The 25,908-nt window shown below is 43.5% G+C and overlaps 1 protein-coding gene across 3 annotated transcripts in view; it reads right to left on the bottom strand.

The window, feature by feature from the left end:
- The window catches only part of TMEM45B (transmembrane protein 45B), a 333,246-nt gene that overhangs the window by 271,759 nt on the left and 35,579 nt on the right, over positions 1 to 25,908 (bottom strand). Inside the window, exon 2 of one of the 3 annotated variants that reach the window (XM_085647202.1) lies at positions 25,472 to 25,552. The exons of the other annotated variants lie outside the window; for them this stretch is intronic. The gene's annotated coding sequence lies outside the window, so the exon portion shown is untranslated. The remainder of the gene's footprint in view (positions 1 to 25,471; positions 25,553 to 25,908) is intronic. 3 annotated transcript variants of the gene reach the window in all.

The following is a 25,908-nucleotide window of genomic DNA, read 5'->3' as shown; positions in this document are numbered from 1 at the left end:
ATGATTAAACCCTGCTTCTGGCTTCAGGGAATTGGCATGGAAAGTAAATATATTTGTTAATTACATCTCTACGTCTTATGCCGAGCTTAGGGCACATAAGATTAAAAAAAAGGACAATACGTTGAGCTTGAGGGGCAGCTGGAGCTAAGAACTGCAGAGACAAAAATTCCTCGAGAGAAGGAAAGCTCAGCAACAAATCCATCCATAATCTGTTTGATAACAAACTTAAAGTTACTTGTTTCCTCAGCTTTGGAAGAGTGACAGGCTGGAGCTTAGCTTGAGTACACATTCAGCGACTGTCTGTAAAGGTGGTGAGTAGACACTGAGAAGCACAACTTGCAGATGCCAAAGGAGCTACAGATGGAATAAAAAAACACAGCTGCAGCCAATTAGGATAGTGGTAGTCACCAAGGACCTCAATGATGATGGAATGTATGAAGCTAGCACAATTCTCTGACACATATGACGTGGTAGCGCAGCACATGTAGAACAGTCATGCCAGAATAACAGAACAAAGGCACACAGAAATTAACGTAGAACCAGGTGCCTGCCTCCCTTACACTTTGATGCGTCAGAGAAGAGTAAGGAGGGAGAATGTTGGTGGTTGTCAAGTGTCAGTCAGCTGTTCGAGTGGGAAGCAAGCAGTAACAATGCCAAGAAGTCTGGCTTTAATGTGTTGCATGCTGCACTCGCAAAAGCATGCAGCGCATCTGTCTTGGGCACATATCTCACCCTGCACGTATACAAACACACCACTCGCCATGCCCAGGGGCAAAGTTTGGTCAATAAGATTGGGATTGTGTGAGCTTTTGAATTCCCAACAGTCACGATGGGATATCTTGTTAAAATACATTATATAAGAAGCGGGGCATGAAGGGGGCTTAAGGGGTAGCGGAAAGATAGAGGAAAGAGGCCTGTTGGGAGCACTTAAAACCACATGATTCAAAATAATTCACATTTATTAAGGCCTTTAAAATGGGGGGAGGGGTGTGTGTGTGTGTGTGTGTGTGTGTGTCCCTGTCTCAGGTGAAATTCGACAGACTCTTCATCATACCTGACTGAAAGCACTTGTACCCAACTACTTACTACAGATCACATTTTATTTAGGTGGGGTGTAAAACCACTTTTAAGTTACGCCCCTGATCATACCCTCACCAACTGTTTACCCTGCACTCATACACCTCACCCACCACTTATTATATAGTCACATACCACATGCCCGGCACTCTTAACACCACACACTGCACTTGCGCCCACCTCTCACCATGTATCCACCCATCTCTCACCCGAACTCAGACACCACTTACCCTGTACTTATACATCACTCAGATCCATCTCACTTGGTACTCACACACCACTAAGACACCACTTACACTAACAACTCACCCAACCATCAACCTACACTCACATCTCTCGCCTTGCTCATACCACTCACCCGATAGACACAGCTCACCTTGTGCACACACACCCTGCGGCCCATCTGCACCCTTCAGACTCACACACCTCCCAAATTGCACTCACATACCTAACTCCCAGGGCTAGACAGGCATTTTATTCCACCAAATATTTTCTGGTGGGCTTGAGCCCTTGGAGGCCATTTTAAAAGCTACGACCACTCCTGACACCTATCATTGTCCCCAGCTCCCTGAGTTTAATTGCAGCAAGCACAGGCAGGTTTCAAGAGACAGAAAGGGAGGAGAGAGAGTGGATGGATGGAAAGAGAGATTGCATGAGGAGACAAAGGGAGCAAGGCTGCTTTGAGCATTTTTGTTAGGTCTGCTTTTGGTTCCCCAGTCTGGCCCTGCTCAGCAGTCTGCTCATAATGCTTGCCTGCACTCACTCACATGCTTGCATACCTCTCACCTTGCACTCGCACACAATCGCCATGTACACTCACACATCATTCAGTCACCCCTCAATCTGAACAATCATGCACTGGTAACTCATAGTGCTTAGTTTGAGCCTGTGATTGCTGGGGGGGGGGCTTCATTTTTGGGAATCAGCACTTGTTTTTCCTCAACTGACGATTCCCGAAAGAGAGGGAAAAATACACAAAGGGGAATGAAAGAGAAAGGCGGAAAAAACATCACAAAGGGTTAAAGCAGGAACCTGCAGAAGTGAGATGAAGAGGCTTGGAGAGTCTGGTAGTGTGTTAAAGAGACATTAGATGTATTGAAGACTGCACATCTTTGGTATTTGGCACATCAATATGTAATAGTTCAATCCTCAGGCCAGTGGCGTAGCTAGGGGGGGGGGGGCGGTCCGCCCCAGGCGGCACTATTTTGGGGGCGGACAAAGGCATTTAGATAAGGCTGGGCTTGCTTTCGTGGACGTTCAGGGACGGGCAGAGAAGGAATAGGACTCGGGCAATGTCCTCTTCTTTTTTGTGCTGGCAGCTGTCCCCCCCCTCCCCCTCCCTATTATTCCCTCTTTCTGTCTTGCTCCTCACTTACTGAAAACCGTAACTTGAAGAAACGGTTCACAACCTCTTTCCTTCTGTCATTTAGTTGCTTCCCTGTGAAATGGATCCAAAAGAGAAAAACACTCTTGCGGGAAATGCCCTTTTTCTGACATTTTTCTATTCCAAAGTGCAGCGGGATGGAGAGAAATAGAAGGTTTTAAATATGAAAAATAAATACATAACTAAATATAGCAAAACAGAGTGGTTGCAAAGTGGCCAGATTGGTTTTATTCACATCCAAACACATCAACCTCACTTTACAGACTTTACAGTGAAGCGCTACTTTTGTTTTCTCGTCTTTCTTTGAACAGCATTGTTGTCCCCAGGTGGGGAAGTGCACCATTCCTGGAGGTACTGCAATACCTGGTTGGATGGATTGGAAAACAAAATGTGTACCATGGCTCTGTTTATGGATGTGGTCGTTTTAAACCATACTGCTTACGTTTATTAAGGATATAAGCAATGGACATTGAAAGGGTTCCCTTCAGGGCCCTGTAGTCATGTCCTTAACTTTTCAGGTAAAACCACTCGCTGATTTCTGAATATTGAGTGAGAGATCGTTAAGGTAACCATGTTGTTTCTGCTTACATTTCACACGCTTTACTTAATCTTGCATTCTCTATGAGTGTTTGCTTTTACTTTTTTTTTTTTTTAGGCAGCATATTACTCTTAACAAGTGCATAATTTGAATTGAGCCACATCCAAGTGTTTATAGCGGGCACAATTAGGTTGTAGCTGAAGGCAGTATGAGTTTCTTTCAGTGGAGCAGTATGGTGTTCGGTGGGGGAGAGGATGTGGCACTATGGCCAGAGCTGTCGAATTTGGAACTGGGGAACTGGGTTCAGCCTTTATGACCAGCCCACCAGACCACTCAAGTGAGGGAGCATATTCCCATGCTAGACCTTACAAGGCCCCATTAGACCTTAGAAGGCTTAATGTCTTAGCACACGCAGGTGTACCCTAGTGGTGTCAATTGTGAGTTACCATTGAAGGCCTGTTCACCACAATCCATACTGAAGTTCATCTCCAGTCTTGCGGGCAGGCCTACGAAGCAGCACACCCTAGAGCAACAGTGATCCAGTCACTGTGACTCTGTCACTGAGGTCACATGAACCTTGAGCAGGTTAGGGCGGTGCGAACGGTGTGACCGCACTGGGTACCTATTTCGAGTGAGTGCGTAGTGTTTGCAAGTATATTACGGTTTAAAAAAAACTTGCTGCCACCTTCCTGGCCTCCAGCAATTTTCAGAAACAATAAAAATGTCATGATAACTTCGGTGATTAATGTTCTTCCTAGAGAGAGATCTGAGTTTTGTATAGTGGAAGGGTTGACTCCTGGAAAGGTAGCACAGAGGGTTAATATGCCTGCTGCAAAGAACATGTACCATGCAGATCACAAAGTGCACTGCTTTAATGGGGGAATCATGATGAATGGTCATTTAATGTCAGCTGTAGATGATGGTTCCCTGAACAGTGTCATGTATGTGCATGTTTGCATTGTGCTGAGGGGATTACCAGGTAATTGTTCACGCAGCTCTCTGATGGATGTCACATGCGGTTTTTCTGAGTCCCCAGATAGATCCTGCAGTCTGTGTGTTCTCTTTTGTACTGCCAGTCACTGGAGTATTCAACTGCGTAGCCTTGGACCGTGTCATGGATGTGCATGTAACTTGCATGATCGAGGTAACTATTAGCGGCGATATTACGTGTCTCTCGGTCCTCTTTCAAGTGCTTGCCGTCCTTTTTCCCCAGCAACCCCCCTCCCCCAGGGGCGGAAATCTGAGGGATAGCCCCGGGCGGCACAAGCTCTAGCTACGCCTCTGCCTCAGGCTACTGCTCAGAGCTTTGGACACCGCAGTCATCCTATAAATTAATCACTGGTCACTCAGCACAACCACCCTTCACTGACATAGATCGCCCTGCTCAGCTTGCACTCAAACACCACTCACACACGTCTCACCCTGCACCTACACACCTCTCATACTGCACTCAGACATTTTAAGGCATGGGCTAAGTGGACTTTGGCCCAGGGCTCCCGCCTTTCAGGGGGCCCCTAATAGAACTAGGTCTATTCAGCACAGAGACGTGCCCGGATGACCTTGAATAATTATTAAAAACAGATTGTTTAAAATATAGTTTTCATTCATTTTTAGTGTGGGTGATGTTTGAGAGTCTACTATAGATGTTTAGCAGAAAAATGTTGCAATTATGTTTCATGTAACATCCATTAAAAAAATTCTTTTAGATCAAAATAGAATTTCATATATGAGAAACGGGAGAGTGTCACAGCGATTATTTGCCGTAACTGATGCTGTGTTTTAATTTTGAAAACACAACACTATCCCTGAATATTAGATGTAAACACATTTAGAATTTGGACCACTGTGCCTGGGTACTGTAAGTGACCTGGCTAAAGAGGGAATGAAAGAGCTGAAATTGGATCATAAGTTCAAAGCTGTTCCAAACAGAGGCCCCCTTAATACATTTGGACCAAGGTCCTCAAAATTCCCCTGACTGCAATCACACACTAACGCAACAGCCATGCTCACCCTGCCCTCACCCTGCATACTCACTGTTCACATGCACTGTTGCCCCAACACACTCACAAACAGCTCACCCTACATACACAACACTGACCCTCACAACTGCATTTAGACACCACTCATACTGCACTCGGACAATACTCACCTTGTTCTTAGACACCCATAATCTCGGACGCTCATCCTCCACTCAGACGTTTCTCACCTTTTGCTCACACACCATTCACATACCTATTACCTTCCATTTACACACTGCTTACTTTGCACTCACAAACTGCCCACACTGCATTTAATTGTGGCTCACCTGGTACTCACCCTGCACTCATTGACAATCACAAATCACTCACTATGCACCTGCACACCTCTCACTCAATTCACACCTTTTACTCTGCATTCACACACCACTCTGCCTGCACACAGACACACCGCTGCCCCTGTGCGCTCTCTCTCACCACTCACATACTCACTCACATACCCTCTGGGTTTATTTACATGAGCTAAATATAACAAGATTGGGGAGTGTAGAGGAAGGGCCTGTGTAGGCGTTGAGGTGGATACGTCCTCCACTTCAGAGTAGTTAATAAACAAAAAGATCCACCTTTGAAAAGAAAGGTACTGAGGATGCTGAATAAATTGGGGTAGTTGTAGGTGAGTGTCCCAATATGGTTGGGCACACACAGTGTTGTTTAAATACCCCTCACACACCAAGAATGGCCCATGGTGTCATGCTTCATCATAGGGGTCTTCCCGCCCCGCTGCGGGACGGGGCGTGCTACGACCTACGACTACGTGGGAGCACTGATGATAAAGTGCTATGTGTGATGCAAAGGGGAGGGTCTGATATAGTTGTAAATAGGTGTTTGTAAAAAGCACCTGGCCCCTTAAGACAGAAAAAACTTTAATATGTCCCGGGAGGCTGGTACTGCTAAAAACAGGGGTGCGGAGTTTGCCTACGTAATGTATGGTTACTCCTTGTGAGTCAACATGTTTCGATGCAAAAGCATCTTCATCAGGACAGGAAAAGATCCCTCCCGACTAGAAGGCATGTGCTTAAGAATATAAGGAAGTGAGAGATGCATTCAGTGGTGCACGTATATACAATACCTACTCGTATGTATGCATATCTGTAAAAACAAGGAAGAATAAAGGCATCTTCAATTTCCTGGAAACAGAGCGTGGTACCTGTAAATACAATAAATGTGCCACAATGTGACCTAAAACGCGTGCTTCAGCTAAAATTTAGCGTTATCAGGAAAAGGTGCAGTGACCTGTAAAGGAAAGGACAGTACAAGACACTACAGACAAGTCAAGTCAAGTCAAAAAACACTTTATTCGATTAAATAAAAATCATAAAAGTATACTATACAGTTATACAGTTAAAAAGTTTTAAAATTTCCAGAACATTTTATGCAGGTAAAAATTTTTTGAATATTAAAATACATTAGCAATAAATCCACACAAGCTAGAATTTGATAACAAAATATAACAAGGTGCATAATCCCAGTATTTCATGTATTATAGGCTGGTTAAATAAAATTATCTCATACAGTACTCGAATATGCGGTTACAACACCAGGACCTGCATTTGGGTTGAGTCTTTTTCTTCTACCCCGGATACAGGCAATCAGGAAATTGGCTACGCCAAACATTACTACACTACAGACAGAAAACACACACTCTATAAATTTTCGTGAAAAATAATAAGTGGTCCAGGTGGGCAATACAGTTAACAAGCCCAAATGCATACTTATATGTATGTGAGGTTAATGCCTCATGAACCTTGAACGAGTGGAATCGTCATGGGACCTCAATTCTAGTGGGAAAAAAAGGAGGAGGTACAGCATCAGGCTTTTACCTTGAGTGAATGTCTCGAATGCTGAACGAGGTCTGCTTCCACGGGCGGCTGTGCCGTACTTACGTGCCCTGACTGGAAACTCGACTTGAAGTCTATCCCTCCCGCGGTTCCGCTGTGTAATGGGACCATGTCGGGTAACTGCTTTTAAACTACCCGTTATTTCCTAAATGCGAGTCAGCTGGTGGTGACGGGGGCATGCAGGTATACTTCCGGGTTAGAACCCAGGCGAAGACTAGACTGCGGTATCAGTGCAGGGTGACCCGGAAGTGAGGGAGGTTCCTTCGTTAGGTTCTGTGAAAGGAGTGGTGACGGGAGAAAAAATAAAAAAAGGAAATAACTTTATTGACTACGGAAAATGTCCTCAGAGCTAGACAAAATGTCTCAATATGGTCGGAGCAGTCTCCGTAATAGACTGTGCATGTTTCCAGCGCGTTAACGATATGGGTCGCGAGCTCAGGATTGTATTAGAAAAACGTTCACGATTATACAGGCGTACTTGTATGAAGACCGTTAATGATATGGCTAGCGTGCTAAAAAATATAGTATTATAAAAATGAAGCCCACTTAAGATTCAGTGGGTGTGTTAGGGATTTGACAAAGGGTAAGAAAAGGGGGGGGGGTGGTGGTTATGCTTATATACATCAGCGTAACTACGCCATGCGAAGGGGAGGCTGTTTATAGTTGCTGGGATTGGAGGCACAAGACACGATTTGGCACCTGACAGATCTTAATAAACAATATGTACCCACACGAGAAGGTGGAAAAAGGCCATCTCAAAGATTGGTTGAAAAGTTGATGAATGACATCGCAGTTGGGAGAACCCGGTATTAGGTCAATTGTGCCCAAGGTATATCATCGTTGAGGCCGTTTAAGTGTGTGCCCAGGCGGAACACCCATCGTTGCTCTTTTTCAAAGAGTCCACGATCATTGTTGAGTTGTTCAATGATGGTCCACTAAATTTCATCCACGCCATGATTCATGGTCAAAAAGTGGGTTGCCATCTTGGTTGTGCTCTTCTTGCAGCGAATATTGCTCTTATGTTCTCCAATCCGCACCTTTATTTGTCTCGTGGTCATACCGACATACTCCATACCGCATGGGCAGGTGATAAGATACACCACATTCTTGCTGTTACAATTGGTGAATTTGCGTTGCTCCCATGATGTACCATTTGAAAAGGTGAGCTGGGTACTTTTTTTAGTGAGAGAGCATGTACTACACATGCCGCATGGGTGATGCCCTTTGATGGGTGGTAACATACTACACGTGTCTTGACGTGCTGGTGGAATACGTGGTCTGGTGTGGACCAGGATGTCCCTCAGACTACGGCCGCGTTTATGAGAGAACATTGGTTTTGGTAGGTCCAGACCTCCACAGTTCAAAATCTTCCAGTTTTTGTTGATAATTTTGGACACTTGATTAGAGTGAGTATTAAAAGTGGTTACACAAATGGGTCTGGTTTCTTGTTCTTTTGGTGTTTGGTTTTCCAGGAGAGCGTCTCTATTGTTGTTTCTGGCACGTTTGAGTCCTCTTTTGACTATCCGTTCCGGATAATTCCGATCTAGTAGCCTCCTCTCCAGATCTTTTGCTTGTGCTTTGAAATCCGTCAGTTCTGAGCAGTTTCTCCGTAAACGGAGAAATTGACCATAAGGGAGATTGTCCCGAAGGTGTCGGGGATGGAAACTATCATAGAGCAACAGGCAGTTTTTTGCCGTGGGTTTAAAATGTGTTCTGGACTTTAGTCTTCCCTCTTCAGCATAGATGTTTAAATCAAGAAACACCAGGTTGTTATTAGAAAAAGTGTGGGTAAATTTGAGGAAAGTGTTCTGTTCATTAAGCCATGTCATGAAACTGGTTACTGAAACCGAATCGCCTTTCCAAATCACAAAAACATCATCTATGTAGCGTTTCCAAAGGACAATGTTGTTGAAAAATGGGTTGCGCTGAAGGAGTATTTTCTGTGACTCTAGATGGTGAACGTACAGGCCCGCTAGACTCGGCGCGAAGGTACTACCCATGCTGGTACCGTGTTTTTGTAGATAGTGAACATCCTGGTATAGGAAGAAGTTCTTCTTAAGGGCTAAGGTGATACATTCCATGACCAAATTCCTGGGTGTATGGTAATTCCAGGTGATGGAGAAAAGAACCTCTTCTATAATATCCAGGGTCTCATCATGCGGGAGGCTGGTGTACAAGCTCTCCACGTCTAGTCCGAGTAGTAGATGTTGCGTGGGGTCAAAAGTGAGACCTTCCAGGAGTTGTAGGACTGCTTTAGTGTCTTTCAGATAAGTATCGGTAGCCTGGACCAATGGGCGAAGAAAAGCGTCCGAGAATTTGGATAGAGGCTCAAGAATTGAGCCAATTCCAGATACAATTGGACGTCCTGGAGGGTTTTCGAGATTTTTATGAATTTTGGGGATGGTGTAAAAGTAGGGTGTACGGGGTGATTTTTGAATGAGAAAATCAGCCTCTTTCTTGGAGATCCAATCGTGTGTAATTGCTTCTTCAACCATTCCCATTATCCGTGTCCGGATTGCTTCTGTAGGGTCATCGAGGAGGATTTCATAATTCCTCTGGTCCCCTAGAAGTCTTCTACATTCGGTGTCATAGTTAATAGTGGTCTGGATGACTATAGCCCCGCCCTTATCCGCCGGTTTAATGGTGATATCAACATTATTCGCGAGCTGCTGTAGTGCTTCCTTTTCAGATTTAGTTCTATTCTGAAAACTTTGGTTGTCTTTCTGTAGTGTTTTATTGAGATCTTCCATCACCGCCTTCTCAAAGGTTAATAGTTCTATGGGTATGGTGGAGTCCAAAGGACTAAAAGTAGATTTTGGTCTCAAGCCAGTATCAGAAGGCTGACTATCAGTAATTGTCTTGTCAGCAAAGAAAGTCCTTAATTTTAGCTTACGAATGAACTCTTTGACTTCCAGACAGAGTTTGAATTTGTCTACCCTGTTAGTGGGGACAAAACCAAGGCCCTTTTCCAGGGCTGCCACTTGGGGATCTGTTAGTGTAATCTCAGAGAGATTGACAACTAGTTGTCCTTTCGGCTGGTTGACGGTTGGTTCGTTGCTGCTGTCATGCTCCGTGTAGATACTCTGGTCTGATCTTCTTGGTCGTTGTTCCAATGGGTATACCATTCCAACAGTGGAATCCGGCCCCCCAAGACTACAACTACTATGGTCCGCCTCCTTTTTTAGGGATGCGCCATGGACAACCACGAGGAAGGAATCGGAGAGGATACCAGGTCCATTGGAACAACGACCAAGGAGATCAGACCAGAGTATCTACACGGAGCATGACAGCGGCAACGAACCAACCGTCAACCAGCCGAAAGGACAACTAGTTGTCAATCTCTCTGAGATTACACTAACAGATCCCCAAGTGGCAGCCCTGGAAAAAGGCCTTGGGTTTGTCCCCACTAACAGGGTAGACAACTTCAAACTCTGTCTGGAAGTCAAAGAGTTCATTCGTAAGCTAAAATTAAGGACTTTCTTTGCTGACAAGACAATTACTGATAGTCAGCCTTCTGATACTGGCTTGAGACCAAAATCTACTTTTAGTCCTTTGGACTCCACCATACCCATAGAACTATTAACCTTTGAGAAGGCGGTGATGGAAGATCTCAATAAAACACTACAGAAAGACAACCAAAGTTTTCAGAATACAACTAAATCTGAAAAGGAAGCACTACAGCAGCTCGCGAATAATGTTGATATCACCATTAAACCGGCGGATAAGGGCGGGGCTATAGTCATCCAGACCACTATTAACTATGACACCGAATGTAGAAGACTTCTAGGGGAGCAGAGGAATTATGAAATCCTCCTCGATGACCCTACAGAAGCAATCCGGACACGGATAATGGGAATGGTTGAAGAAGCAATTACACACGATTGGATCTCCAAGAAAGAGGCTGATTTTCTCATTCAAAAATCACCCCGTACACCCTACTTTTACACCATCCCCAAAATTCATAAAAATCTCGAAAACCCTCCAGGACGTCCAATTGTATCTGGAATTGGCTCAATTCTTAAGCCTCTATCCAAATTCTCGGACGCTTTTCTTCGCCCATTGGTCCAGGCTACCGATACTTATCTGAAGGACACTAAAGCAGTCCTACAACTCCTGGAAGGTCTCACTTTTGACCCCACGCAACATCTACTACTCGGACTAGACGTGGAGAGCTTGTACACCAGCCTCCCGCATGATGAGACCCTGGATATTATAGAAGAGGTTCTTTTCTCCATCACCTGGAATTACCATACACCCAGGAATTTGGTCATGGAATGTATCACCTTAGCCCTTAAGAAGAACTTCTTCCTATACCAGGATGTTCACTATCTACAAAAACACGGTACCAGCATGGGTAGTACCTTCGCGCCGAGTCTAGCGGGCCTGTACGTTCACCATCTAGAGTCACAGAAAATACTCCTTCAGCGCAACCCATTTTTCAACAACATTGTCCTTTGGAAACGCTACATAGATGTTTTTGTGATTTGGAAAGGCGATTCGGATTCAGTAACCAGTTTCATGACATGGCTTAATGAACAGAACACTTTCCTCAAATTTACCCACACTTTTTCTAATAACAACCAGGTGTTTCTTGATTTAAACATCTATGCTGAAGAGGGAAGACTAAAGTCCAGAACACATTTTAAATCCACGGCAAAAAACTGCCTGTTGCTCTATGATAGTTTCCATCCCCGACACCTTCGGGCCAATCTCCCTTATGGTCAATTTCTCAGTTTACGGAGAAACTGCTCAGAACTGACGGATTTCAAAGCACAAGCAAAAGATCTGGAGAGGAGGCTACTAGATCGGAATTATCCGGAACGGATAGTCAAAAGAGGACTCAAACGTGCCAGAAACAACAATAGAGACGCTCTCCTGGAAAACCAAACACCAAAAGAACAAGAAACCAGACCCATTTGTGTAACCACTTTTAATACCCACTCTAATCAAGTGTCCAAAATTATCAACAAAAACTGGAAGATTTTGAACTGTGGAGGTCTGGACCTACCAGAACCAATGTTCTCTCAGAAACGCGGCCGTAGTCTGAGGGACATCCTGGTCCACACCAGACCACGTATTCCACCAGCACGTCAAGACACGTGTAGTATGTTACCACCCATCAAAGGGCATCACCCATGCGGCATGTGTAGTACATGCTCTCTCACTAAAAAAAAAGTACCCAGCTCACCTTTTCAAATGGTACATCATGGGAGCAACGCAAATTCACCAATTGTAACAGCAAGAATGTGGTGTATCTTATCACCTGCCCATGCGGTATGGAGTATGTCGGTATGACCACGAGACAAATAAAGGTGCGGATTGGAGAACATAAGAGCAATATTCGCTGCAAGAAGAGCACAACCAAGATGGCAACCCACTTTTTGACCATGAATCATGGCGTGGATGAAATTAAGTGGACCATCATTGAACAACTCAACAATGATCGTGGACTCTTTGAAAAAGAGCAACGATGGGTGTTCCGCCTGGGCACGCACTTAACCGGCCTCAACGATGATATACCTTGGGCACAATTGACCTAATACCGGGTTCTCCCAACTGCGATGTCATTCATCAACTTTTCAACCAATCTTTGAGATGGCCTTTTTCCACCTTCTCGTGTGGGTACATATTGTTTATTAAGATCTGTCAGGTGCCAAATCGTGTCTTGTGCCTCCAATCCCAGCGACTATAAACAGCCTCCCCTTCGCATGGCGTAGTCACGCTGATGTATATAAGCATAACCACCACACCCCCCCTTTTCTTACCCTTTGTCAAATCCCTAACACACCCACTGAATCTTAAGTGGGCTTCATTTTTATAATACTATATTTTTTAGCACGCTAGCCATATCATTAACGGTCTTCATACAAGTACGCCTGTATAATCGTGAACGTTTTTTTAATACAATCCTGAGCTCGCGACCCATATCGTTAACGCGCTGGAAACATGCACAGTCTATTACGGAGACTGCTCTGACCATATTGAGACATTTTGTCTAGCTCTGAGGACATTTTCCGTAGTCAATAAAGTTATTTCCTTTTTTTATTTTTTACTCCCGTCACCACTCCTTTCACAGAACCTAACGAAGGAACCTCCCTCACTTCCGGGTCACCCTGCACTGATACCGCAGTCTAGTCTTCGCCTGGGTTCTAACCCGGAAGTATACCTGTATGCCCCCGTCACCAACAGCTGACTCGCATTTAGGAAATAACGGGTAGTTTAAAAGCAGTTACCCGTCATGGTCCCATTACACAGCGGAACCGCGGGAGGGATAGACTTCAAGTCGAGTTTCCAGTCAGGGCACGCAAGTACGGCACAGCCGCCCGTGGAAGCAGACCTCGTTCAGCATTCGAGACATTCACTCAAGGTAAAAGCCTGATGCTGTACTTCCTCCGTTTTTTCCCACTAGAATTGAGGTCCCATGACGATTCCACCCGTTCAAGGTTCATGAGGCATTAACCTCACATACATATAAGTATGCATTTGGGCTTGTTAACTGTATTGCCCACCTGGACCACTTATTATTTTTCACAAAAATTTATAGAGTGTGTGTTTTCTGTCTGTAGTGTCTTGTACTGTCCTTTCCTTTACAGGTCACTGCACCTTTTCCTGATAACGCTAAATTTTAGCTGAAGCACGCGTTTTAGGTCACATTGTGGCACATTTATTGTATTTACAGGTACCACGCTCTGTTTCCAGGAAATTGAAGATGCCTTTATTCTTCCTTGTTTTTACAGATATGCATACATACGAGTAGGTATTGTATATACGTGCACCACTGAATGCATCTCTCACTTCTTTATATTATTAAGCACATGCCTTCTAGTTGGGAGGGATCTTTTCCTGTCCTGATGAAGATGCTTTTGCATCGAAACATGTTGACTCACAAGGAGTAACCATACATTACGTAGGCAAACTCCGCACCCCTGTTTTTAGCAGTACCAGCCTCCCGGGACATATTAAAGTTTTTTCTGTCTTAAGGGGCCAGGTGCTTTTTACAAACACATATTTACAACTATATCAGACCCTCCCCTTTGCATCACACATAGCACTTTATCATCAGTGCTCCCACATAGTCGTAGGTCGTAGCACGCCCCGTCCCGCAGCGGGGCGGGAAGACCCCTATGATGAAGCATGACACCATGGGCCATTCTTGGTGTGTGAGGGGTATTTAAACAACACTGTGTGTGCCCAACCATATTGGGACACTCACCTACAACTACCCCAATTTATTCAGCATCCTCAGTACCTTTCTTTTCAAAGGTGGATCTTTTTGTTTATTTACATGAGGCCTTCGCCATTACCCAGGCTTCTCAATCATATCTAGGAGGAAACGCAAAGCTACTCTGCGTGGCTTTGCATGGCTTCATTAGATATGGAGTAAGACTTACTGTATGTCACAAGACGTTCCATGGGTGTTGCTGTGTTATTCCCACGCAACACATGGATTTGGACAATGCCTCAGATTTACGAAATCATGTAAACCTGGGGCAGCCCCAAAACTGTATGTCTCCCCAGCTCAGGCGTAATGAGGAGGCATTTTTTAATGTCTCCTAATTTTTTCTTCTTTTTATGTTTCCTGCATTATGCAGCACACATGGGAACAAAGAAAACGTCTCTCTGGATTGTTTTTGTGCAAATTTGTGTCCCTTCCTGCACAAAAATAATCTTGCGTGAAAATAACAGGATGATTCTGGGATCGGAAGAGTTGTTTGGAATTTCTTCTTTGTTCAAAGTATTTTATTCCATAAGAAAACATACAATCAGATGATATTGAAATACAAGTGCAAGGTATGGTTTCCCCAAAAAACCCTCAACTAAACAATATACAATTCCCATGTATGTAATATGCGATTCCATACATCCACAACTGTAGCAGTACGATGAAATGTATGAAGTAGCTGTGAGACCATTAAGAGTCCAGGATCGCTTATAATCTCAATCCGTGGATTGCATCTAACAGCGTAGAAAGTGAGTTGAAACAGATGTGAAAAGCACTGTACATACCATAGCATTCCAACCCTGTAGAGTGTATATTATGGAATATATATATAATCTTCAAGTATAGCCTAGATCACAATGAGAGCAAATAAAAGGACTGGGAAACTGAAGTGGGGGAGGGAAGTGGGGAGGGGCGAGTGAGCGATTCGAAAACGTAGCAAAGAGACTAGTCAGATACTGGGGTGTCAGTAAGGGTGAGTCATCTTACATTTGGGTTCTTGTCTATGAATCTATTTGAAGAGCGCCAAACTCCACTAGAGATTGGGTTCACTGAGGCCCAGGACCCAAAGCTATCATAGGAATGTTTAGGGTTATGGGAATGCCAGAGATATCCAATAGCTTACCCTGTATTGAGTGCCAATATGGTTCCAGGTGTGGGCATTCGTAGAACATTTGCTGGTTTGAACCAACTTCTTGGTTGCAGTTCCAGCATTTGTTGATCTCTTGCAAGTTTAGTTTGTGAAGTCTAGCATCTCTTATTGGGAAGCATTAGCAACCAAGAGCTGACGCCAAGGACAGAATAACAAGTGTTATTGATAATATTTAAACATTATGGAGGAATTCAGCTTCAAAGAGCTCACATTTGTCAAGCTAAAATGCAGCTCCATTGCTGCACCTGCTGCACGTTCAATTTTTGGGGTGGCCGATCAGAATACAGTTCCACTGCAGTATTATGGTTTAAAGACCCAGTTCCCTTTAACACTCCTAAAGCAGAGCCATCAAAAATAAGGAATGTGCATATTAATTACCATATTAGAAGGCACAGGCTAATTAGATGTCTTGCAATGCAGCCCTTAACCTTCAGTACAGATAGAGGAGCGTGGGTGCAGTTGTCACACCTGATTTAGAGAAATGGGAGTAAGTGGGTCGTGACTGAGCTGGCACATGCACGTCATAATAGCATTGGTGATTTGTGCACCAGTGAATACCTTTAGACAAAAAATGATTAAAGCGCCATGGTGTAGGAGGCTGGCTTTGCATAAGGGGCACACTTAAAGGAGTGAAGCACGTTGCACTAATCGAGGCAACCATTATGGGGATTTTAGTAGTCTTCGATTACCTTAAAGCTCTCAAACGGGTAGCTGTAGAGAACCTTCAGGCTTTTTTTTGAAGGAGTGTAAAGCAGCCTGTTTTACCACATTTAATCAATTGTGTAGATTAGATGAGAAATAACCACACAGTGTTTATGAAAAATAAGGATTTTGTTAACAACACAATCACTACTACCTGTGGATATCAATAATACACATAAGAATACGTAAAAGAAAATCAGGTAAGTAGCACAAATATGCACTGGTCTCTGGGGGGGGACCTAACCATATACTAAAAAAGTGGAAAGTGAACTGCAAAGGAGAACAGGACTTTGACCAAAGGACTTAGAAGAGCTTGGTACACCAGGAACGACCTAAGGCAGGTACCCAGGAAACCCAAGGAGGCAGTGTGCAGAGTGGAAACACAGCTGCATGTTCAACAGAGAAGTCGGGGTTGCAGTTTTAAAGAAAAAGGACCCTGTCTAGAGGATCCCGAAGAAACCCTTTGGAGGCAGAAGATTCAAGAGCCACCCCACCTGTGGATGCCCTAGGAACCAGGTTACTTGCACTAGTGAAGTCGGGTGCATAGGGGTGAAGTGATGTCAGAACCACCCATAGATGACAATGGTGGACTCAGGAAGATGTGCTTCTGGAGAAGTCTGAAGATGTACGGTGGAATACAAGGGTGGATTCTTGAAGAGGTGAACCTGCAAGCAGAGGGGACAGAGTCTATGCCACTTGAAGATGACCAGGAGGCACAATGCCCACCTTTGCCAGGAAGTTCAGAAGAGTTCATGGGGACCATGACGCTGCAGCTGTGGGGAACCTGGAGCCACACACAAACTTTCCCACATTGGATGTCGGTGTCCAGGTGGTCAGTGTGCCGCGGGAGCACCAACAAGCCTCGGTAGTCACAACTGGCATGGAAAACAAAAAGATGCAATTGTTGGGTCCAGCAAAGTCCAGGGGACTCACCATGTGCAGGAGAGTCTGAGCAGGCCCAGAGCAAGCAAGGGAGCCCACCAAAGCAGAAGACCCTCGAGAGGACCCACAGGTTGAAGGCACATGAGGCGCAAGAGGACCTCAGGCAGCTTACCAAAGAAGGAAGCCCACGATGCAGGGGATGCAGAGAGGATGCTGTTCTTCAAGGGATGAGATGCTGAAGGCTGGAGCTTTATGTAGCCCAAAGATCTCTGGAGTGCAGAGCCAACAAGTCTTTGCTACAACAAGTCGATGTGGTGCATAGGGGCTCAGCAGCTCCGTTGAGGGGTACTGTCTTCCAAATTGTATGAAAGACAGGACAGGCCTCTGGTGAGCCACAGAACCACCACCTATGTTACTGAGCCTTGGGGGATCCTTATGACAACAGGATCAGCAGACCAGTCAGCTTGGATGCGTTGCCTGCAGATGCAGGGAAGTGACTCTTTCACTCCTAGGGAGATTACTTGGGAAGTCCTTGATGCCCACAGGTCCCTGGAGATCCAGAGAGAAGCACAGACACAGACAATGCAGAATACTGGCAGAACAGCGAGACCAGGAGCAGCAGGAGACTTTCTTGATGCAGTCTCGGTTCCAGGGGAAGTCCAACGAAGTCCAAGTATCTAGACAGTCGAAGAGTGTCTTGGTTTCAGAGATGAGTCTTGTTTCATGAAGAATCTAAAGATTCACCCAAGGGGAACCTTTAAATACCCAAGGAAAGGGCTGGAACAACTCAGGGATCCCTCCCGGAGGAGGGGCTAGAGAGGAGGGAGTATAATTTCCTGTCCTTTTTCTAATTTCACGCAGGAAGTGTGAACCAAGAGCTCCTGAACTGGTTCAACCTGGTGTATGCAAGGAGGGTACCAAATGTGCCTTTCAATGTAGCCTGGTGGCACTGGAAAGCGTCCCCACCCCATCCCAGTACACTAAGTCCTGTCTGGGAGTTGATCACACCTCCCTGTGACAGGAAATCTATTCTACCTTCCTCTGCTTGAGCTCAGTTCAGCAGCAGCAGGAGAGCAGAACAGTGTCTGTGGTTGGCAGCAGCACTAGCTTGCGGTCAGACCCTGAAAGGCTGTAACCGGGGTTACAGGGGGCATCCCTAAGAGGCCCCCCCCCCATGGGATCATACCTCCAACACCGGAATCAGTGTTGGGGTATGATTCCAACATGTTTGATACCAAACAAGACTGGCTTTGGTGCAGCCATTATATAGTTAGACATCTCGTAATTACTGATTTCCACTATATGTCTTATAACGGCTGACTGCACTTACAAAGCCTGGACAATCGACTCTGAGGTCTGTAGGGGTGTCCTGTTCATTCAGGGTCACCCTCAATGTATAACCAAGCGCCCGGCCCTCAGGACTGAAGGGCCTACTATAGGGGCGACTTATAGGTTTTAAGTGTATTGACCTTAGATATAATGACAAGCATGAGTCCTTGCACACAATGACTCCATCTTGTTAGGTCTTGCTTTGTGCCTTCTTGATTTAGAGTTGTATTGCTTGTTGTTGCGACTTTGGTTAGTCATAGAGGTTGTGTGCTGTTTCCATGCATTGCCACTACCTAATGTATCTTCCAGTTACTTATGAATGTCCCACAGAGGTTTGGGTCTTGTGACCCTTCACCAACACATGAGTATGCCACTCTGGATTGTGCATGTGCGATGATGTGTTGTTTGGGATCATTTGTCTGTTGGTTCTATGCCATTGCCTTTGGGTTCTTGTGTTGGTGAAGTGAGCAGGTCTTGTAGATCCTCCGTTATGGACTTCTAGGTTACACTAGGTACACAGTTCCTACCATCACATATTTATTGCTCAACTGCTTTTGGGCTTGTGTGCCTATTAACCTCAGCACTGGATTTACCAGTTCGCTAATTATACCTGCTCTTCAAGTTTGCTGAGCAGGTCTGGTAAGAAGGTTTTTAGGGTGGTGTGAGAAGAATGAGTACATGATTATAATTTGAAGAAATACTGTTTATTAGTTCATGGCTGCCAAAGAGTTCCTAAGTCTATGTTGCTGAGCCATGTGCAGAGACTGTGGAAAAATGAGTTGAGAGAGCTTGGGGTGTAAGCGACTGTGTGGCTTCTTTTTTGCAAAATGTGTTGGAGACAGTTGAAGATCACTCAGTTGTCAGAATGTTTTAATTCATACCAACTTAAGCTGCTCTGGGAGAGGCTTTGGATTCTAGGGTTGTTCAGGATGACTGAGCAGTCAGTATGTCTTAATTACTCTCCTAAGTTTGAGGCTGGCATTGAATTCTGGCTGTGGTTAAACATTGAGCTGGGTAATGGTTTGATGATCAAATTGTATTGTTGGTTCCTTTAGCCTAATTCCCCATATTATACTCCCTGCCCATTTTACTAATGATTCCTTGGTACTCATTGGACTAGGCAGTTGGTTTGCATGGTGTATATGTCGGGACGACCCAGTATCAGACGTAAGGGGTTTGGTTGCATAGATTTGGCAGTGGTTGGGTGTGAATAATGCTCTTAGGGTTTTTGAACATCCAGGAGGCCGGTTTGAGAGGACGATGTAGGTCAATTTCTCTAATCTAATGTAATTGTGTTTTAGTACTTGTAAGATTTTCCAAGCTAATCTCCCTTAGAAGTTGTTCGGCATGGTGTGATGCCTGGTGATGTTTGTAGGTGCTGGGAAGTGTGATAATACAAAGTCAGCTCTTTAGTTTTTCCTGACACATTTCACGTTTCTTTCCCTCTAACTTGGCCTACAGTTTCTATGGGGCGTCTAATGTCATGCTCTTTGTTTTGAAATTAAACAAAAAGTGATTTAGCTGCTCTTTGTCTTATGTCTACAATTACTTTCGCACTGCTTCTTCTACTTTGCTTGTTTTTTGCGTCCTCTTAAATCGATCTTTCCTATATTGCATTCGAAGACACTTCCAGACCGTACACTGATAGCTATCATAATTGGTTGATGTCAATCATAAAAATTGTTTCTAGATCAAACGGATCAAAAGGTACTAGAAAAAGCAACAAAATGTGTTTCCACGCAGGGCCACATTCTTTACGAAGATTTACTGATGGCCTTTCAGTTCATGATTGCTTTATTTATGTTAAAATGGAGTGCAACTGATGGTGCGGGTAAAAAAAAAAAATTGTATACCCCCCCCATTCTGCATGTTCATACTAATTAGAATAATCTATTAATTAATTATAATAAGTATTAATGTGATTGTTAGCTATCTAATCAACCCTACTAATGTATGAATTACACGTGGGATTTGCATTTGCATGGCTAAAATAATTTGTAAACTAATATACGTATACATACTAACACTAGAAAAATAGAATATTACATGGTATATGTTGCCTTTGTGATGTAATTGTAAGTTGCACCAGATGACATCCTTGGGTGAGTATAAACGCTTTAAATGTCGCCAATATGCTAGATAATTACACACATATACGAGAATTAGTGAGGGTTGAACATTTTATTTATTTCCATGTTTTAATTACTTTTTGTGTTTGTTTTGCTTAAGTTGACCAATTTGGCCTATGACAAAATGGCAGCCCCTTGGACACGACGAAACAGCTACCATTCCACGAGGTTTCCGACTAAGTGCGCATGCTCCAGGCTCATGAACAAGTGGCCTCAAGATGACCCACACAGCCTGTACCACTGACAAGGTCGTGACTGGACTACTGCCAAGAGCTTTAACAATGGACAATCTTTACAAAACCGGAGGGATCATGTCTGACAGTGTGACATCATAGACTTTGGGAAACCGAACCGGACGATCTTAACCATCCAATCAGAAGTGCCTAAAAACTGACTTTTGCTACATTTTATCATGAATTTCATTATAAAAGACGGTAGAATAGTGAGTTGTATAGCTGATTTTCTTTTTCCTGACGTTATGCTGACGGAGAGGACGGTGACACTGCAGGACAGCTGTTTCCCTGAATCTTTGACAGATTAGATTGCTGCCCATTTTCCGGATGAACTGAGGACTCTTAGACTGATGGGCATTGATCGATGTGGACACGTTTATGGTCCATACCAATCTTTGGGACTGTAGCGTGTTACATGATGAATCGATTGACTTAAGAGGATGACTAATAGCCAGATTAGGTAACTATGATGTCCTGTGGATTGATTAAAATTCTTACTAAAGAAATTTGCATTTATTAGATACAAATATTATTGATTAACAAGCAAATGTGTTGGGTTATTTATTATCATCTGAATATAAATGAAAAGGATTAGAATCACTTTTCCAAATTCAACTAAATTGATCCATCGGCAAAGTGGAAGGGATATCTAGAGATACAGGATTAAGATGTACTGGATTGAGGATATTCAGTGTATGTTTATGTAAATAGAATTTTATTAGACTAAAAGATATTCTTTTCACGCCAGCGTTTGGAACATCTATCTCTCCAGTAAGAGCAGACCAAATGAGTGTGTGTGTGTGTTGGTGTTATGGGCCCCACCAATGAATGTATTGAGTGAAAGCGTTAGTATGATATCTGGTCTGTGACGAAGGGAGGATAGGAAACTCCACGCTGGAGCAGTGTTTCTTGGTAACAGGATGATGGTATTTATTATTTTGGTTTTGGTGATTATTGCTTGTAAATAGCTTATTGATTATCGATTGTGGATAGGTATCGGTTTATGTATTAACACTCTATGTTCAGTTGCGTTGAGTTCTATGTTGTTTGCACGGCTTCTGGGATGTAGAAAGTCAGAAGTTTGTAAAGGTTCCGTAGTAGAGCAGAGGTAAGCGCTGCTCTCGGGAAAGACGGAATTGTTGTTGCCCTGTAGGTACACGGGGAAAACGTGTGATGATTGAAGTTGCACAACGCATTGTCTGGGTTTGATTCGGTGACATTGTCGCGTGTTGCCATTAGAAAATATCTCCTGTATGAAAGAAGTGTATGGTGGCGAAGGTCACCTGTGAAATTTTGGTCTTCGGTACCAGGGGTCCAGAAGGCACTCCGATAACGCTTATCTCTAGAAAGGTAATAGGTGCTGCCTAAGCTTGCTAAAAGGATAAAGTAGAGGGAAGTGCTACTTTATTAACGTGTCATAATTCTGTAGTAGGACAGACTGTTCGCTGTTCTCGGGAAAGACAGAAGTCTGTGTGAATAAACTACATTTTCCGTATGAAAGTGCGTGAATGAAATAGCATTCAGGTTAATTGTTTAACTCTGGTTTTATTTCTCAGGAGCATTGGGTCTCCAACTAGGTGTCTTAATTCTGGAGAAACGGTTAGTTAATGCTTGTTAGAAGGGTAAGGTAGAGGGATGTGCTACTTTATCAACGGAAGTAACGATTCCGTAGTAGGGCAGAGGTAAGCGCTGCTCTCGGGTAAGACGGAATTCTTGTAAGAAAGGTCATTAACTATTCTTTGGTTAGCGAAGCGGACAATGGTGGCGGTTTATGTCGTTGCTAACAGATTCGCAAGTTAAAAGGACATAAAGAAAAGTTACCGATACATTTTGTAAAGGAGGGGGTCAACAGGAGCAGGAGCAGGAGTAGCTAGAAAAGCTGACGTCAAAAAGATCGCGCTGGGATTGGCTAATATAGACGTTCCGGATTGGTGCGTTAGTGTACGCCGCACTAGGAGTGGAGAATTACAGGGTGACGTAAACGCTCCTGATTGGTGCGTTAGTGTAAGTCGCGCTGGGATAGGTGGATGCGAAAGTGACGTCGAGCTTTCTGATTTGCTTACGGGTGTGTTTCCACAGTGGTATTGGTTGGAAAGGAAACAGCACAGAGGAAGCTGATTGGTAGAGAGTTTGTGTTGCACTGACGTTTCTAGCTGAACGCGAAAACAAAAGTTAAGGGAAAAATGTATTATATTGCTAAAGAGAAGAAGAAAGTTTCGCTGTTTGGAAAGGTAAAAAGATTGTTTGTGAAAGACAAGCCTGCAGTAAAGCCGGGTGGAGACTATTCTCTCCCCTGGGAACGCCTGTATTTCACATGCTAACGAAGTATGGCTATCACACTTGCTTGTGGGTTGAGAATTGGGTGCGATATACAAAAGGTGACGGTGCGCTTGCATTTCCTCCAGAAGGTTCTTTTAACATAAAAATTTTGCAGCATTGGAGAGAAACAATTGAGAAACTTGAGCCTAAACCTAGACCTATGCAATTTGAAGCATTAATGGATTGGGAAGATGCAGTGTATGAGAAACAACGCCACAGATCAGGAAGAGGTTATGATTTTGGTTTGGATAAATATCGGAATGAGAATATTGAGGACAGAATATGTACATGGCAACAGGTGGATGTACCAAATGATTTGTTTCCTGTCAGGAGTATGGGAGGATCTACAGGAGGTGAAAAGAAAGAGGAAAAGAAGAATGTTCAAATTTCAGGCTGTAGGTACAGTGATACTAAAGATGAGTTGCTGGATGACATTCTGGGTAACAGACCACCTCCATATCAAGGGGAGCTTGCGACAGTGGTGCCAAAGGCACCGCCAGCAGAAACTACAAAAGTTTCCCAAACTGTTCCAGTCCCCATAGGGAATAGTGCAATACATAGACAGGAATCTGTTCAAATTAATAGTACAGTAACGAAGCCAGAACTCCTTCCAATGAGCAGTACGATTATTTGGCAAGAAACACAAGTGATAAATAGGTCAAATCATGAAGAAGAAGAAGAAAATGAGTTAGCAGTCAGGACACGAAAAGTGTCTGAAAAATTTAAAGAACTGCCTATGAATATGGAAGCTTTATCAGTCCCGATGAATATAGATTCTAAAATTTCTGTTTGCAAAAGTGAGGATAAAAAGGTAAAGCACCAGATGCAGGAGAAGGGAATTATTGATGATAAAAAGCTTCAAATAAATAATGATTCAGGGAATGAAATAATGGATGTATTGTTAACTGAGTGTCCACCACTTTATGTGGTTCCCATAAAAAAAACCTGAAAATAGTGTACCAGCAAGTACTACAGTGGCTACTGCTTCTGTTGAGTAGAGAAAAATGCAGAATGAGAGAAATGTGCAGACATTTCAGATTGACCCACTATCTGTTTATTCAGCACTGGCAGTGATACCTCCAGGTGTTACTCCTTTAAATGTGACTGATTCAGTGCAAAAACTACAAGCTGCAGATGCACAGATAGTGCCTAGACAAATTATGACTATCCAAATTAATATGGTCCCTACTCAAAAGATTCAAACAGCTGTAGAAGGAGTAAATATGTCAGGGTTTACTTTGGAATCTCAGAATTCACAGATTATTGAACAGAAACTACCCCAGACAGTCCAAGCATTGAAAGATGGGAGAGAAACAGCGTTTACAGCACTCACAGCCCAAGATAAAATAAATATACTTGAAGATGAGATTTTTCAAACATGGTTTGAGGAAGCAGCGGTAATTAAAAAGATAGAAAACATAGGGGAACAAATTAACCCAGAGCCCGCAAAAGTGAAACGGCTTAGTGTTATAAATTCAACATTTGAGCATGAAGAAATTAACAGTTCTTGCTATTTAAATCATGAAAATGTAAACAAGTGTCAGGAAAAAGAATTAATTTCCCTGAGTAAGGAAACAAATACATGTGCAGTAACTACACATGGTAGACTGACTGATTTGGCTCAAAAATATGAAATAATGTTTCAGGAAATTTTCCATTTCAGAAAAGCTTCAGGGTACACATGAACGAAGAGGCAAATGAGACAATGAGTTCTTCAGGAATACAACTGCACGTTGCAGAAACGAAATATATTTTTAAATGCAATGGGTTTGAGAAATTAGGAGACAAGTGCACAAGAAAACATGAGAAGAAAAAGAAACCACCAGACCTAGCTGGGAAACTGGATAAGAAAAAGAAACCCCCAGATTTAGTGGAGGAAAATAATAAGCAGGATGAGGGAGAAGCTTTTGCTTGCTCATTGAGAAAAAGGAGGGATGTTGAGAAATGGAGAAGCAGGTGGAGAATGAAGAAGAAACGAATAGTTGATAGGGGATCATTAGCATGTCCTGATGCTCACAAATGTGAAACTGACTATATTACCAGAGGGAATTGGTTTGCAGATGAATTGGCAAATTATTGCACAAAACTGAATTGTTCTTTGAATCAGGCACGGGCGAAGGAAGACACTTTTTCCCAATATCTCATGCTTACTAACACAGTCGCAATATGGAAAGAAGTGAGGCAGTTGCAGGATCAGGTAAGCGATGAGGAAAAGAAAACATGGGTAAAAAAAGGTTGCACACAAAAAGAAGAGGATGATGTTTGGGTTTACCAAAATGAAAGAGCTGTTATGCCCGACAGTATGTTTGCCATTTTGCACGCATGTATCATGGACAGGCACACACAGATAGGGAAACTCATTTCGCCAACAAAGTTATCAGTCTGATCTGTGAAATACTAAGGACTAAACAGAAACTGCATTGTGCCTATTGTCCAGAAGTTTCTGGAGTTGGTGAGCAAGTGAATAGCACAATGAAAGTCAAATTAGCAAAAAAGTGTGATTCCACTGACTTGAAATGGCCGGATGCTTTGCCCTTAGTTCCAATAACCATGAGAAGTGCACCTGAAAGAAGGAAAGGTTTAAATCCCTACAAGATACTGGTGGGACAAGCAATGAGAGAAGCATATGTACCTGATCGACTAGATAGGCCACTGAGAAATAAACTGCAGATTTCGGATACACGTTCAGAATCAGGTGCTGAGCAACCAGAAGCTGTTAACAGAAGAGAAGCAGACTGTGAAACTGGTGATACTAGATCAACAGACTCTGCATGTGTACAGCAAGGTGTAAGACTCAATGATTTTTCACCTGACAACGATTTAGATGGTACTGCCGAACTAGGACAGAAACAAAGTCAAGAGCAGAGGCAAGGACATGAAAAAGAGAGAACAGAAGACTCAGAAATCATACAGTTCAAGATAAAGGGAAGTGAAATACAAGCAGACACAGAGACTGAAAGCAAGGGAGAAGAAGGTTCAGAAATCCTGACAGTTATCTTGTCTGACATTAGAGAAGAAACGGATGATCAGGAAATTCTGAACAAAGACTATGAACCTATGGAGAAGGAT

The sequence above is a fragment of the Triturus cristatus genome, chromosome 3_2 (genome assembly GCF_964204655.1).
Source record: "Triturus cristatus chromosome 3_2, aTriCri1.1, whole genome shotgun sequence".
Taxonomy (NCBI): Eukaryota; Metazoa; Chordata; class Amphibia; order Caudata; family Salamandridae; genus Triturus; species Triturus cristatus.
This window is presented reverse-complemented; position numbering and strand designations above follow the sequence as displayed.